Consider the following 18166-nt stretch of genomic DNA (forward strand, 5'->3'; position numbering starts at 1 on the left):
TCATAAAAAGAGTTTGGTAATGAACCTTCTATTGTGTGGAACAATTTCAGGAGTATTAATATAGATCTTCCATGAATTTTTGGTAGAATTCTTCACTGAAGAAGACATCTGGCTCTGGGATTTTTTATGTTGGAAGGCTTTTCTTTATTACTTCTACTATGTTAGTTGTTATAGGTCAAATTAAGTTGCTTGTCTATTCTTGATTTAATTTTGGTAAGTAATAGTTATCCAGAAATTTGTTCATATACTTTGAATTTTCAAAGCTTGGATAATATAGGTTTTCAAAATATGACCTTAAAATTGTTTGGATTTACTCATTATGTACCACTTTTTGTTTCTGATTTTGTTAATGTCCATGTTCTCTCTATGCTTTTTCGTTAGTTTGGATAAAGGTTCGACTTCCTTGATAATTTTCTTGAAAAACCAACTCTTTCTGGCATTGAATTTTTGGATTGTTTTCCTGTGTTCTACTTTATTGTTTTTTGGAGACCCCATTTCTTTTTGGCTCTGCCGCCTGTGCTACAACTATATCTTGTAGACCAAGCTGGTCTTTAACTCACAGAGATAAGCTTCCATCTGCCTCCTGAGCTCCAGCATTAAATGCATTTGCTACCACCACCCAGCTATTGGTATCTTTTTAAATATCTTCTTTAAACACATTACTGCTTTTATCTCTATTTTGCTGCTCTCCTATGTTTCTTAGATTTTACTTATTTCATTAGTTTTCTCAAGTGATGCTGATTATTGATTTCTGTGTAGAGCAAAGTGTCTTCTAACTGTGGCTTGTCTTATGCTGTGTAATTGAGAATTGTTTTGAACTCCTAATCCTGCTTCTCCTGTACAGTACTGGGAAGAAAATCTTACACTTCGTTCCACTCAGGCCCTTGCCTTGTCAGTGAGAAGGAAAATAGACCAGAAAATGAATGAACTCCCAAGATCTCTGATTATTTTGGTGTCTTATAAATGGAGAGGGATTTGTGCAATGATTGAGTTCATGTCCCACTTGGATACAGCTGGAGTCACAGTGCAGAAAGATAGAGGCAGGATGGAAGCTGAGATTTCCTCCTTCAACAGTAGTTGAGGTAAGCAATGTGGAATTACGTAATCATTCCTAGATAATCCATAATTGTGGATTGTATACATCCATAGATCCATAATTGTGGGCTGTATCTTGGAATCCACAGATGAGGGCTATCAAGATTCTGGATAGAGGAGAGACCTTATCATGTATCCAAATTGTGTTAATTACATTATTCAGCCAAAACCGGTCTGGGTGTACTCTTGTGGACTATGTAACAGGACTTTTATGTTTACTGGGTTTGGATGTACAATCTGAGAGAAAAGGTTTGAGGAATACTTGGTGTGCTCTAATTGAAACCCCTAGTCTCTGGAGCACATGGCCATGGAGCTATTTTCAGCTTTTCAAAATATTTTTTTTTTATTTTAGATCATAACTACATCATATCCACTTACACTTTTCTGCCCACAAGCCCTGCTATGATTACTCAATGTTCTCTAATTCACAGCCTGCTTTTCTTAAACAGGAGTTTCACATTAAACACAGTGAATATTGGAAGGTGGCATACATTTGGCTGCAGTATTTCCTAGCTATTAGGTCAAAGGTTGCTGACCAGGAACAATGAGTATGTAACAATATGTGCACAGAAAAGTCACTGTGATTTTCATAATGAGCTGCTTGACTTACAGGATAGTAGAAGAATGTATACTAAAACACAAACTTTCTGGAATAGGCCACTATCTGCAGGGTGGGTTGTGCAGAGCTACAAGGACTATAAAATCTGAGTCATTGATTTCTGATTCCCTGGTAGTGGGCTGCAAAATTTTAGGTCCAACAGAGTGGTCCCAGGCAATGCTGGACTCTGAGTAGGCTTCTTTCCATGATTCTCTTGTCCTTCTGCTCTATCGAGTTGTAAGGAAGAACACAGGTTGCACCATTCTGAATGTACAGTTTTCAAAGCAGGTCTGCTCAGATGTCATTTCTGCAAAATTTGTATGGACCATGAGACAGACTGGGGTTCTTTTGGTCCATGTGGTGACCTGGGCAGTTACCCTTGTCCTCTGAGCCTTCCTCTCCATGTGTTTCTTGGTTTGGGGGAGACTCCACATCTCTGGCATGGGTGGGTGTGTTGCTTATTATATAACTGTCCAGTGTGCATATTCATGCAATGCTGTTGGTGTGCAGTGGGGGCTGACGCTGGATAACTGAAGGTCTGATTTCTTGATGTTCTGAATATTCCACTCCACTTTCAGGTTTGCCTTATAAATATTTTAGAAAGTAGTAAAAAGTGGTGATGTGGATGTCTATCAGCAATACAAGATTATAATGTTTTTATCTCTCTGCTACCAAGAGTTACAATACTGTACTGAGTGAAGATTAATTCCAGTGTACAAATTGTGTCTTTGTTCTACAGAGATTTCTCTGGTGTGTATGGTTTGGGACAGGGAGTTAGGTCAGGGTCTTCATCTTGGGCTTAAATCTCTTGGCAGGAAGCAGATTTTATTCTCCCATGTTGTTTGTGGAATGGGCATCAGTGGGGCTTAGTTTACCTGAATCCATAAAGGGGCATAAAGGTCTGCAGAGCCATAGCAGAAGATCAGCTCCATTTGCATAGAGAGCTCTAGAGCAGGGACATCCTGTCTTTGGAATAGATATCCATAGCTGCAGGGTCAAATTTTTGAAGGGTCACTTTGAATCGATTTATTTGGAGTGTTGATGTCTGTGTTTATTTAATCTCTTTACACTTGGATGCATAGGTATTTGGATAACATTGGTCATGATCACACTTTTCATGGCTAAATTTCTTTTGTACTTTATATTAATGGTTGATATATTTTGACCTTTGTTCTTGGGTTATTCTCTCTTTCTCTCTTATTCTTTTACAAAGAATATACATATTTTGATTGTTGTTACCTTGTGGTAAGTATAAAAGTCATATTATATCAGTTTGTGTATCTTGTTTTCCTAATTCCATTGAGCATTCTGGGTATTTCCAAAATAAAATGTTAATGTGCCTTTGTAATCTCCATTTTGTTATTAATTGTTGTTCATTGTCATTGGATTGTATTCATTTCATGTTACAAACTTAACATGTATAGGATCTTAAATTATGATACTTCATGTTCCTAAAGACCATTATTTAGTTCTTTATTTATTTTGGTTTTATTGTTAATCCACGAAAGAGTTTTGGCTCATCAGAAAAAAACATGTTGTGTATCTTGGCAAGAGACGCAGCACATCTTTTGGGGGATGACCAGAGTTCAGATACTGACATTCAACTTCACATAATTATCTACATCCCGTAACCTATATACTTATACAAACCATTTTCTCTCAAACTCATACATACAAAATATAGCAATAAACTTGATAAAATGGTAAAGACTAGTACCATGAATATTATTGCCATAAATTCTAATCTTATACACTATAATTTAGCTTTGACACACTGCACTGGAAATTGTAAAGCTACTTCTAGTTGTTCTTTTTTTTTTAATTTTATTTAATTTTATATAACAGTCCAATTAAATGAAAACAAACATTTACACCCAATATTTGGGAATTTGGGCGTCGTTCTTTCCAAAATACTTCCTGCTGGTAAGGGGCGCTGTCTTGGGGGATTCGAAGAAGATTCAGATATCCTGGCTGTAGTCTGTAGGGCTGTTTTGTCCAGCTGTTTTGAATGTAGGATCAGCTTGTACTCTGTTTCAGGCAGTCTGGTGTGATCAAGCCACATTAGTCTGGAAGGAATCCACATCTTTTCATTTTCTGTGGAAACAAAAATAGAAATCCATTTCCCCAGTAACTTGTCCTTCAACTTAAATTTTGGAGTCAAAGCATTTTTTTTTTTTTTTAGTTTAATATTTTAAATGTCAATCCCAGTTCCCTCTCCCTCCCCCCTCCCTCGTTCCCTCCCCCCAGCCTTACCTCCCTCCTTCCCTCCCTTTTTACTCTCTCTGCCCTCTCACATGCACTCTAAACACCCTCCCCTCCCATCCCCCCACCCCAATTCCATATGTAGGGGAGTGCTATCCAGTTGGGGTCATGTAGATCTGACAGGTCCTGTGAAGTAGGGACTAGGGCTTCTCTCCTGTCTCTAGATTAAGGCAGTTATCCCTCCATGGGGGATATGTTCGAAAAGTTTTTTGTGAACCAGGGATACAACCTGGCTCCACTGTCTGAGGTCTCTTTGACTGCTCAGACCTTCTGGCTGAGACCCATAATCAGGGGGGCCTGAGTCAGTCCCATGCTGGCTTCCCAGCTATCAGTCTAGTGGCCATTAGCTCCTCCTTGTTCAGATAAGCTGTGTCTATGTGTTTCTGCAGCATGGTCTTGTCCTCTCCATCTGCATCTGGGTTCTAGTTCGACTCAGTGTTTATGTATGGGTGTTTGATCCTGTTTTCAACATACATTAGTTGAGGGCTCCATGGAGAAGTTAGTTGTTGATCTCACTCTCCAGGAAGGACATTTATGATAGCCTTTCCACGTGAGCTCAACTTGTTAGTTGGGAGCATTCTTATAGTTCTCTCGGCCTTTCTTTGTGTTCAATTTTATCTTCAAACCAATATTGGCTCCCTCTTTTATGTTCTCTCTCTCTCTCTCTCTCTCTCTCTCTCTTTACTATTTTCCATTCCTAACCAGGCTCAATCTTCCTGGTCGCACATGCCTTCCTCTCCTCCCTCTTATTTTCTCCTACTTCTCTCTCCATTAGCTGTCTTCCCCCACTTTACCTGAGCTCTGGGGGACTTGTCCCTTCCCAGTTCTGTGAGGGACTTTATATGAATCTCTTTGAATACAACTTGTATCCTAGTTCCTCTGGTGATGTGAATTATAGGCTGGTGATCATTTGATCTAGTTCTAAAATCCATATATGAGTGAGTACATACTGTATTTCTCTTTTTGTGACTGGGTTACCTCATTCAGGATGGTTTCTTCAAGTGCCATCCACTTGCCTGCGAATTTCAAGATACCATTATTCTTTTCTGCAGAGTAGTATTCCATTGTGTAGATGTGCCACATCTTCATTAACCATTCTTCAATTGAAGGGCATCTAGGTTGCTTCCAGGTTCTTGCTATTACAAATAGTGCTGCTATGAACATAGTTGAACAGATGTCTTTGTTGCATTGATGTGAATCCTTTGGGTATATGCCTAAGAGGGGGATTGCCGGGTCCTGTGGTAAACTAATTCCCATTTTCCAGAGGAACCGCCATACTGATCTCCAAAATGGCTGTATGAGTTTGCACTCCCACCAGCAGTGGAAGAGTGTTCCACTTTCTCCACATACTCTCCAACATAAGTCATCACTGGTGTTTCTAATTTTAGCCATTCTGGCAGGGGTAAGATGGTATCTCAAAGTTGTTTTGATTTGTATTTCCCTGATAGCTAAGGATGTGGAGCATTTTCTTAAGTGTCTTTCAGCCTTTTTGATTTCCTCCATTGAGAATTCTTTCTTCAGTTCTGTACCCCATTTTTTCATAGGGTTATTTGGTGTTTTGTTGACTAGTTTCTTGAGTTCTTTGTATATTTTGGAGATCAGCCCTTTGTCGGATATAGGATTAGTGAAAATCTTTTCCCAGTCAGTGGGCTGCCGTTTGGTCTTGTCAACTGTGACCTTTGCCTTACAGAAGCTTCTAAGTTTGAAGAGGTCCCATTTATTAATTGCTTCTTTCAGTGTCTGTGCCCCTGGAGTTATGTTCAAGAAGCGGTCTCCTATACCAATTTGTTCAAGGGTACCTCCTACTTTCTCTTCTAAGAGGTTCAATGTGGCTGGATTGATGTTGAGGTCTTTGATCATTTGGACTTGAGTTTTGTGCATGGCGACAGACATGTGTCTATCTGCAATCTTCTACACACCCTCATCCAATTGTGCCAGCACCATTTATTGAAGATGCTATCTTTGCCCCATTGTATAATTTTAGCTGTTTTGTCGAAAATCAGGTGTTCATAGTTTCGTGGATTAATATCAGGATTTTCAATTCGATTCCATTGGTCTACCTGTCTATTTTATGCCAATACCAGGCTGTTTTCAGAACTATAGCTCTGTAGTAGAGCTTGAAGTCAGGAATGGTGATGCCTCCTGAAGTTCTTTTATTGTATAGGGTTGTTTTGGCTATCCTGGGTCTTTTGTTTTTCCATATAAAGTTGATTATTATCCTTTCAAGGTCGGTGAAGAATTGTGGTGGGATTTTAATGGGGATTGCATTGAATCTGTAGATTGCTTTTGGTAAGATTGCCATTTTTACTATGTTTATCCTACCTAACCAAGAGCATGGGAGGTCTTTCCATTTTCCGTTATCTTCTTTAATTTCTTTCTTTAGAATCACAAAGTTCTTATTATATAGATCTTTTACTTGTTTGGTAAGCGTTACGCCAAGATACTTTATGTTGCTTGTGGCTATTGTAAAGGGTGATGTTTCTCTGATTTCTTTCTCTGCCTCTTTGTCGTCTGAATAAAATGGGGCTACTGATTTTTTTTGAGTTTATCTTGTATCCTGCTAGTTTGCTGAAGGTGTTTATTAGCTGTAGGAGTTCCCTGGTAGAGTTTATTGGGTCACTTATGTAAACTATCATATCATCTGCAAATAGAGACAGTTTGACTTCTTCTTTTCCAATTTGGATGCCCTTGATCTCCTTTTGTTGTCTTATAGCATTAGCTAGAACTTCTAGTATGATATTGAAGAGATATGGAGAGAGAGAACAGCCTTGTCTTGTTCCTGATTTCAGAGGAATTTGCTTAAGTTTCTATCCATTCAGTTTGATGTTGGCAGTTGGTTTGCTGTATATTGCTCTTATTATGTTTAGGTATGTTCCTGTTATCCCTGACCTTTCTAATACCTTTATCATGAAAGGGTGTTGAATTTTATTGAAGGCTTTTTCCGCATCTAGGGAGATAATCACATGGTTTTTCTTTTTCAGTTTGTTTATATGGTGGATCACGTTGATAGATTTTTGTATGTTAAACCATCCCTGCAATCCAGGAATGAAGCCTACTTGATCATGGTGGATGATTTCTCTGATGTATTTATGAAATCGGTTTGCCATTATTTCATTGAGTATTTTTGCATCTATGTTCATCAGGGATATTGGTCTGTAGTTTTCTTTCTTAGTTGTGTCTTTGTGAGGTTTGGGTACCAAAGTTATTGTGGCCTTATAAGAAGAGTTTGGCAATAAACCTTCTGTTTCTATCTTGTGGAACAGTTTGAGGAGTAGTGGTATTAGTTCTTCCTTGAATGTCTGGTAGAATTCTGCACTGAATCCATCTGGCCCTGCACTTTTTTTCGTTGGAAGGCTTTCGATGACTGCTTCTATTTCATTTCGGGTTATAGGTCTATTTAAGTTGTTTGTCTGTTCTTGATTTAATTTTGGTAAGTGATAGTTATCCAGAAACTTGTCCATTTCCTTTGAATTTTCAATTTTTGTGGAATACAGATTTTCAAAGTATGACCTGAAAATTGACTGGATTTCCTCTGTGTCTGTTGTTATAATCCCCATTTCGTTTCTGATTTTGTTAATTTGCATGTTCTGTCTCTGCTTTTTCGTTAATTTGAATAAAGGTTTATCTATCTTGTTGATTTTCTCAAAAAAAAAAAAAAAAAAAAAAAAAACAACTCTTTGTTGCATTGATTTTTTGTATTGTTTTCCTGGTTTCTATTTTGTTGATTTCAGCCCTCAAGTTGATTATTTCCTGGCGTCTGCTCCTGCGGGTGAATTCTCTTCTCTCTGTTCTAAGGTTTTCAGTTGGGCTGTTAATTCAATTATGTGACTATCCTCTGTTTTCTTCATATGGGCACTTAGTGCAATGAACTTCCCTCGTAGCACTGCTTTCAAGGTGTCCCATAAGTTCGGGTATGTTGTATCCTCATTCTCGTTGAATATTAGAAAGTCTTTAATTTCTTTCTTTATTTCTTCTTTGACCCAGAAGTGGTGCAATTGGAGATTGTTAAGTTTCCATGAGTTTGCAGGTTTTCTGCTATTTGTGTTGTTGTTGAATTCCAATTTTAAAGCATGGTGGTCCAATAAGATACAGGGAACTATTCCTATTCTCTTGTATCTGTTGAGGTTTGTTATGTCTCCTAGTATGTGGTCGATTTTAGAGAAGGTTCCATGTGGAGCAGAGAAGAAGGTATATTCTTTTGTCTTTGGATGGAATGTTCTATAGATGTCTGTTAACCCCAGTTGAGACATAACTTCTGTTAATTCTTTTGTTTCTTTGCTGAGTTTCTGATTTGTGGTCCTGTCTAGTGTTGAGAGTGGAGTATTGAAGTCTCCCACTATAAGTGTGTGAGGTTTTATATGAGCTTTGAGTTTTAGTAGTGTTTCTTCTACGAATGTGGGTGACTTTGTATTAGGGGCATAGATGTTCAGAACTGAGACTTTGTGTTGATGGATTTCTCCTGAGATGAATATGAAATGACCGTCTTCTTCAATTTTGACTAGTTTTGGTTTGAAGTCTAGATTGTTAGATATTAGGATAGCTACGCCTGCTTGCTTCTTATTTCCATTTGATTGGAAAATCTTTTCCCAACTCTTTACCCTGAGGTAATGTCTATCTTTGGAGCTAAGATGTGTTTCTTGTATGCAGCAGAAGGATGGATTCTGTCTTCATATCCATTCTGTTAGCCTGTGTCTTTTTATAGGTGAGTTAAGACCATTAATGTTGAGGGTGAGTAAGGACCATTGATTGTTGATGCTTGTTTGGTTTAGGTTTGTTGTTGGCAGTGGTATTGTGAATATATTTGCTCTGCTTCACCCTAGGTTTCTGGTGTAGTTGGATTATCTTTTGCCTACATTTTTGTGGGTTAGTTACCTTCCTTGGGTTGGAATTTTCCTTCCAATACTTTATGTAGGGCTGGATTTGTAGATACATATTGGGAAAATCTGGTTTTGTCATTGAATATCTTGTCCTCTCCATCTATATTGACTGAGAGTTTTGCTGGATATAGTAGCCTAGGCTGGCATCCGTGTTCTCTTCCACCACCAACACCTACTGGAAGAAATTATGGGAAGAAGGCAATACAAGAGAACACCTAACAACAAAAAGACAAACATGACACCACCAGAATCTAGGGAATCTACACCAACTAGAATGGAACACAACAACAAAGCAGAGGAAGCAGAAGGGTACGACTTAAAAATCACCATCATAAAAATGATAGAGGCCCTCAAAGAAGATATGAGAAAATCCCTTAAAAAATGGAGGAAAAAACAAACAAAAAAGTGGAAGAAATGAACAAATTACTTAAGGAAAGAACAGAAAGCCAAGAAAAAAAAAATTAACCAGGTGAAGGAAACGGTTCAAGATTTGAAAACCGAAATTGAGAAAATAAAGGCAACACAAATGCAAGGAAAGCTGGAAATTGAAAAGCTGGGCAAAAAATCGGAAACCAAGGACACAAGCATAACCAATAGAATTCAAGAGATGGAAGAGATAATCTCAGGCACAGAGGATAAACTAGAAGAAATAGATTCATCGACCAAAGACAACCATAAATTCAACAAATCCTTAACACACAACATCCAGGAAATGTGGGACACCATGAAAAGGCCAAATCTAAGAATAATGGGCATAGAGGAAGGTGAGGAAGCCCAGCTCAAAGGTGCTGAAAACATATTCAACAAAATCATCGAGGAAAACTTTCCAAATCTGAAGAAGGACATGCCCATGAAAGTACAAGAAGCATACCGAACACCAAATAGGCTGGACCAAAAAAAAAAAAAAAAAAAAAAAAAAGACCCGTCGACATATAATAATCAAAACACCTAGCATACAGAATAAGGAAAGAATATTAAGAGCAGCGAAGGAAAAAGGACAGGTAACATATAAAGGCAGACCTATCAAAATTACACCTGACTTCTCCATGGAAACTCTCAAGGCCAGAAGGTCCTGGATAGATGTTCTGAAAGTATTAAGAGAACAATGATGAGTATTTTAAACCTGTTTTTATGCTTCAATTTTCTAATTTCTAGAATGGAAACGATAGAATTAATCACATCTACCATAATCCCTTTCTCTTTATTGAAAATAAAATAAACTCCTCTTCATTCTCTTACCTTTAGAGGAGCTTGATGCCATGGTTTCTCAGAGTGGTTTAGATTTGCATTAGGCTGATGATTAAGGACTTTGGGCTGTGTCTTATGTTTTTTAAAGTCATTTTGGATTCCTCAATTGACTGTTCTCTATTAAGTCCTGTTCCCTGCATTCTAATATGGTTATTTAGAGTGATTTATTGTTGGTGGTGTGTCATGTTATCAGCCCGACAGAGTTCATTAGATGAGATTCCTTGATCAGGAGATTATATTGTTATTCCATTTTTAAAATCGGTGGTCACTGTGTCCTTCATGGGTCAGTTCTGTTGCAACCTCTCAGAAACCGATGATGCGAAACAGTACATTTTTTTTAAAACTCGTGTAATCATTCGATTGTTAAAAATCTACTATTACGTAATCAGTAATCACCATATAAGGCAGTGTCCTCATTCTCTGGGCACTGCTTCTGGTACCGATCTCCTGCTGTGTTAATCCCATAGAAGCTAAATGACGGATGACACCATCATTACTCACACAATCAAATGAGTTAATAATTGGATAGTCCTCCATAGTTAACTTTCATAAGATGGAACTCATCTCCATGATTGCCAAGGAAGTAGTACTCATATAATTAAATAATGCCACGTGATTAACTCCCATGGAGGGATGGCCCGACTCCAGTCAAGAAGAACAAGATTTTCATCTATTTAAATAATGAATATATAATGTAAAATGATTGAATATTTTCATGGTGGTGCATACTTAAATCTCACATGGAGTAGTCAGACTGATCTCTTCCTGGAATAATGAGGAATTAAAAAAAATAAATTGATATTTAATTAGTGGGCATTTTATTTTTTTTTCTTTTTTTTTATGCATATAGAGTATTTTTTATTTAATTTTATATAACAAAGTCCAATTAAATGAAAACAAACATTTATACACAATATTTGGGAATTTGTGCGTTGTTCTTTCCAAACTACTTCCTGCTGGTAAGGGGCGCTGTCTTGGGGGATTCGAAGAAGATTCAGATATCCTAGCTGTAGTCTGTAGGGCTGTTTTGTCCAGCTGTTTGGAATGTAGGATCAGCTTGTACTCTGTTTCAGGTGGTCTGGTGTGATCAAACCACATTAGTCTGGAAGGAATCCACATCTTTTCATTTTCTGTGGAAACAAAAATAGAAATACTTTTCCCCAGTAACTTGTTCTTCAACTTAAATTTTGGAGTCAAAGGTTTTTTTTTTTTTTTTTTTTTTTTTTTTTTATTATTTTACATGTCGATCCCAGTTTAGTGGGCATTTTATATTAACACTGACGAGATGGTAACGAAATCCTAAACCTATCAGCGATGTAATGATCTATTTACATAGTTAAAAGAGGAAGAAATGAGATGATGTTACATCATCACCTACAAAAATCTGACTCCAAAAGGGACTTATGGTCCATAACATTACCTTTATTTTAAATACATAAATTAAATGATGAATTATTAATTAATTTCCTAGTTGAACAGTTAAACAAGTAAGTGTAGTATTAGATGACGTGATGGTCTGGTACAACGGTCTCCCCTAAGGAGGCTCAAAATTCCAGTGATCACTGAATACATAATGACAGATTTTCATAATTAAATGAATAAACATTAAACAAGTGGAGCCTAAATGACTGCTCAATACTGAAGAGACATTGAGTTCTTAATCATAGATTTGAACAAAAAAATGAATGAATAAAGAGATAGTTTCTCATAATTCACCCCTAGAGAGATAACAAAATGATATCAACATAGATTTAAATAAAGGAAGGAAATAAGAAAGAAAGAAAGGAAGGAAGGAAGGAAGAAAGACAGACAGAAAGCAAGGAAGGAAGAATTCACAAGGTACAATTTAACACCAATAAGGTGGATCCCAGACTCCACACTTCCTGGAGTAGAAAAAGACAGATTTGAATAATGAAATAATCAGGTAGTTAGATCATCAGTCACACTTGAGTGTGGCACAAGGTGGCGACAACTTCAGGGATCACAGACTATATAATGAAAGAATTTAATAATTACATCTTTAAATAAGTAAGCCTTTGACCTTTTTTTGTATCATCAATTCCTGGGCAGACTTGCCAGGTATGAAAATGTATGCTGTCGTCACGCATTTTTAAAATGCCATCAGTTAATCGTCAGATAATCATACTGTCTTGCCTGATGAATTCTGTTGGCCTGACATCATCTCAAACACCTGAATCTCTGTTGTGGTGCGGCAGGATGTGAGATAATGGGCCCAATCCTGGCGGAGCAGTAGTAGCCACAATGTTGACAACAGCTGAAAAGATGGCTGTAGCAGGGGCATCACCAGCACAGCTGAGAGAGAGATGTTCTTCCGTGTTCTGAGTCGTCATACTTTTGCCAGGTCTTGGTGATGGTGCCGGCCTCCTAGTGCCACTCCTTCTTCTCATGGTAGATCACAACCCATGTGAAGATGTGGAGGAAGAGCAGGTAGTTAACACCCAGACCACTGTGCCGGCCTTGGTGAAGTCCTTGGACTTCTCGGTTGGCACAATGCAACATTCTGGACTCAATCATCCAGCATCCCTCAAACTCTGGAGATGCATAGATCATTCAGAAAATGCTCTGCCCATGTCTACATCTTTCCTAAACTTGTCCCTGACAGATATTTGCAAACTAACCGTAAACGGTGATGTCATTGTCAGTCGTTTACATGATTTAAAGAATTTAATAAGTCTGTAATACATAACTGTCACAATAAATAGGTGATGTAGCATTTTACTGGCAGGGAAGCATGGTCAGAATCCAGGCATGAAGGATATCATCATCATCAATTGAAAAAAATGAATCATAAAATGTGATGATATTGCACATTAACTCCACAAGAGGGAGCTTTACAGGTCTCTTCATGGAATGGTGGATTGTTGTTTACAATACTATACAAATATTTACATTATATTGGGGATAAACACAGATTGTTAATGTAAATACATTAATTATGTAATTAGATGATCTGTGGCACCAGATTCCAGGTGTCATGGACGATATAACCATTGTTTTATATACTTAAATAATCAAATAATGAGTTCATGTAACATCATCCACTTCACTGAGGTGGCTCCAAACCAGGCTCATGAATGATGCAGTCGTGATTAATTTAAATATTTTTACTACATGATTGACATTAAGATGGTCTACAATAATTGCCTCCCAAATCACGTCACCACAATCCACTGATCATGGATTATCTAATGTCCTATTTTAATAATCAAATAACAACATAATCAGAGGATAAAATGGTCTGCCATACTCCACACAATTGAGTCTCAGTTGACTCCCACATGATTGTGGCAAACTCCCATGTTCATCCCTTATTTAATCGTAGAGTTGGGTAGTAACATGTTTCAATGCTGAACTGTCATTGTGTATGCAGCGTTTTTAGAAGATATCACATATTTCATGTTGGGCGGCTGCCTCAAAAGAGATGGAATGAAATCCAACAATCCCTAAGTCTACTCTAACAAATGGATTATCACTTTCCTGAAGGAAGTCAACAATGGCAAACTCACCTTTTGATAAATAACTGCGAGTCTTATTATCTTTTGTTCCAAAGTTTCACTTCTTAGGAGAGAGAGTACTCATAAACCAAAGACTTTGTCCTATTTCTCCACAGACTACGTTCTCTGATGATTGGGTAATCTTGAATTTGGTAACCAGTAAAAGCTGTAGGCACACTTCCAGAGGTGTGGCTTTCACTTGTTTAGGCGAATCAAATGCTGTCTTGAAATGTTTTAGGAGATAGATATCTTGGGAGACTGTCATGTCCCATGATAACACTTTCTCGAAGCTGCTCTCTGGTCCTTGGCCCATGTTACCATGATACAGAATGCAAGCAGGTTTGCCAGGCAACATTTATGAACCACCATTCTGTCACATTGTAGTGCCACTCCTACATGCTAAAAGGAGTATATCCACTGATGAGCTAACCTTACATCCTCACTGAGTTACTCACAAAAAGAAAGCAGGGTTCTTTCTTTTGAGTTCTACAAATTTACCAGTAACTCAAGCTACAACATGCCTGTAGTGACATAAGCACGAAAACGAAAGCATCATTGTGCCATTCAAGTACAATGATGAGTATTTTAAACCTTATTTCTATGCTTCAATTTTCTAATTTCTAGAATGGAAACAATAGAATTAATGTCCTCTACCATAATCCCTTTCTCTTTATTGAAAATACAATAAACACCTCTTCATTCTCTTACCTTAAGAGGAGCTTGATGCCATGGTTTCTCAGAGTGGTTTAGATTTGCATTAGGCTGATGATTAAGGATTTTGAGCAGTGTCTTACGTTTCTTTCAGTCATTTTGGATCCCTCAATTGACTGTTCTATATTAAGTCCTGCAACCTGTTTTCTAATATGGTTATTTAGGGTGAATTATTGTTGGTGGTGTGTCATGTTATCAGCCCGACAGAGTTCATTAGATGAGATTCCCTGATCAGGAGATTATTCAGTTATTCCATTTTTAAAATCGGTGGTCACTGTGTCCTTCATGGGTCAGTTCTGTTGCAACCTCTCAGAAACCGATGATGTGAAACTGTACAGTTTTTTTTAAACCGTGTAATCATTCGATTGTTAAAAATCTACTATTACGTAATCAGTAATCACCGTATTAGCAGTGTCCCCCATTCTCTGGGCACTGCTTCTGGAACCGATCTCCTGCTGTGTCAATCCCACAGAAGCCAAATGACAGATGACACCATCATTATTTAGGCAATCAAATGAGTTATTAATTGGATAGTGCTCCATACTTAACTTTCATAAGATGGAACCCAACTCCAGTGATTGCCAAGGAAGTAGTACTTAGATTATTATATAATGCCACGTGATTAACTCCCAGGGAGGAATGGCCAGACTCCAATCAAGAAGAACAAGATCTTCATCGATATAAATAATGAATATATAATGAAAAATGATTGAATAGTGTCATGGTGGTGCATACTTAAATCTCAAATGTAGTAGTCAGACTGATCTCTTCCTGGAATAATGAGGAATTTAAAAAATTAAATTGATAATTAATTAGTGGGCCTTTTATATTAACACTGATGAGATGGCAACAAAGTCCTAAACCTATCGCTGATGTAAAGATCTATTTACATAGCTAAATGGTGAAGTAATGAGATGATATTACATCATCAACTACCAAAATCTGACCCAAAAGTGACTTATGGTCCATAAAATTACCTGTATTTTAAATACATAAATTAAATGATGAATTATTAACTAATTTCCTAGATTAACAGTTAAAGAACTAAGTGTAGTATTAGATGACATGACTGTCTGTTACAACGGTCTCCCTAAGGAGGCTCAAATCTCCAGTGATCACGGAATACATAATGACAGATTTTCATAATTAAATGAATAAACATGAAACAAGTGGATGGTGTTTTATGCGTGAAGCCTAAATGATTGCTCAATACTGAAGAGACATTGAGTTCTTAATCATAGATTTGAACAACAAATGAATGAATAAAGAGATAGTTTCTCATAATTCACCCCTAGAGAGGTAACAAAATGCCATCAACATAGATTTACATAAAGGAAGGAAGTAAGAAAGAAAGGAAGGAAGGAAGGAAGGAAGGAAGTAAGGAAGGAAGAAAGAAAGAAAGAAAGACGGACAGCAAGATAGGAAGAATACACAAGGTACAATTTAACACCAATAAGGTGGATCCCAGACTCCACACTTCCTGGAGTAGAAAAAGACAGATTTGAATAATGAAATAATCAGGTAGTTAGATCATCTGTCACACTTGAGTGTGACACAAGGAGGCGCCAAACTTCAGGGATCTCAGATTATATAATGATAGAATTTAATAATTACATCTTTAAATAAGTAAGACTTTGACCTTTTTTTGTATCATCAATTCCTGGGTAGACTTGCCAGGTATGAAAATGTATGCTGTCGTCACACATTTCTAAAAAGCCAACAGTTAATCGTCAGATAATCATACTGTCTCTGCTGATGAATTCTGTTGGACTGACATCATCACAAACACCTGAATGTCTGTTGTGGTGCCTCAGGACGTAAGATAATGGGCCCAATCCTGGCGGAACAGTAGTAGCCACAAAGTTGATAACAGCTGAAAAGATGGCTGCAGCAGGGGCATCACCAGCATGACTGAGAGAGAGATGTTCTTCCGTGTTCTGAGTCGTCATCCTTTTGCCAGGTCTCGGTGATGGTGCCGGCCTGCTAGTGCCACTCCTTCTTCTCATGGTAGATCACAACCCATGTGAAGATGTGGAGGAAGAGCAGGTAGTCAACACCCAGACCACCGTGCCGGCCTTGGTGAAGTCCTCGTACTTCTCAGAGTGCACTGTGCAACCTTCAGGACTCAATCACCCAGCATCCCTCAAACTCTGGAAGATGCATAGATCATTCAGAAAATGCTCTGCCCATGTCTACAACTTTCCTAACCTTGTCCCTGACAGATTTTGGCACCCTAACCGTAATCGGTGATGGCACTGTCTGTCGTTTACATAATTAAAGAACTAAATAAGTCACTAATAGCTAACTGTCACAATAAATAGGGGATGTAGCATTCTACTACCAGGGAAGCATGGCCAGACTCCAGTCATGAAGGATGTCATCATCATCAATTGAGTCAATGAATCATGCAATGTGAAGATATTGCACATTATCTCCACAAGAGGGAGCTTTACAGGTCTCTTCCTGGAATGGAGGATTGTTGTTTACATAACTATAAAAATATTTACATTATCTTGGGGATTAACACAGATTGTCAATTTAAATTAATTAATTATGTAATTAGATGATCTGTGGCACCAGATTCCAGGTGTCATGGATGATATAATCGTAGTTTTATATAATTAAATAATCAAATAATGAGTTCATGTACCATCATCCACTTCCCTAAGGTGGCTCCAAACCAGGCTCATTTACGATGCTGTCGTGATAAATTTAAATATTTTAACTACATAATTGATATTAAGATGGTCTATAATTATTGCCTCCCACTTCGCGTCACCACAATCCACTGATCATGGATTATCTAACGTCCTATTTTAATAATCAAATAACAACATAATCAGAGGATGAAATGGTCTGCCATACTCCACACAATTGAGTCTTAGTTGACGCCCACATGATTGTGGGAAACTCCCATGTTTATCCCTTATTTAATCGCAGAGCAGAGTAGTAACATGTTTAAATGCTGAACTGCAATTGTGTATGCAGAGTTTTTAGAAGATATCACATATTTAATGTTGGGCAGCTGCCTCAAAAGAGATGGACTTAAATCCAATAATCACAAAGTCTACTCTAACAAATAGATTATCACCTTCCTGAAGGAAGTCAACAATGGCAAACTCACCTTTTTATGAATAATTGTGAGTCTTATTATCTTTTGTTCCATAGTTTCACATCTTAGGAGAGAGAGTATTCATAAACAGAAGACTTTGAACTGTTTCTCCACGGACTACGTTCTCTGATGATTAGGTAATCTTGAATTTGGTAACCAGTAAAAACTGTAGGTACACCTCCAGAAGTGTGGCTATGACTTGTTTAGGCGAGTCAAATGTTGTCATTAAAAGTTTTAGGAGATAGTTACCTTGGGAGACTGTAATGTCCCATGATAACACTTTCTCGAAGCTGCTCACTGGTCCTTGGCCCATGACACCAGGATACAGAATGCAACAGTGTTTCCAGGCAACATTTATGAACCAACATTCTGTCACATTCTAGTGCCCCTCCCACATGCTTAAAGGAGTATACCCACCGATGAGCTAACCTTACAGCCTCACTGAGTTTCTCACAAAAACAAAGCAGTGATTTTTCTTTTGAGTTCTACATATCTACAAGTCTCTCAAGCTACAACTTGCCTATAGTGACATAAGCATGAAAACGAAAGAATCATTGTGCCATTCAGGTATAAAGATGAGTATTTTAAAACTGTTTTCTATGCCTCAGTTTTCTAATTTCTAGAATGGAAACAATACAATTAATCGCCTGTACCATAATCCTTTTCCCTTTATTGAAAATGAAATTAACTCCTCTGCATCCTCTTACTTTTAGAGGAGCTTGACCCCATGGTTTCTCAGAGTTGTTTA

Source organism: Phodopus roborovskii, unplaced genomic scaffold, assembly GCF_943737965.1.
Source record: "Phodopus roborovskii unplaced genomic scaffold, PHOROB, whole genome shotgun sequence".
Taxonomy (NCBI): Eukaryota; Metazoa; Chordata; class Mammalia; order Rodentia; family Cricetidae; genus Phodopus; species Phodopus roborovskii.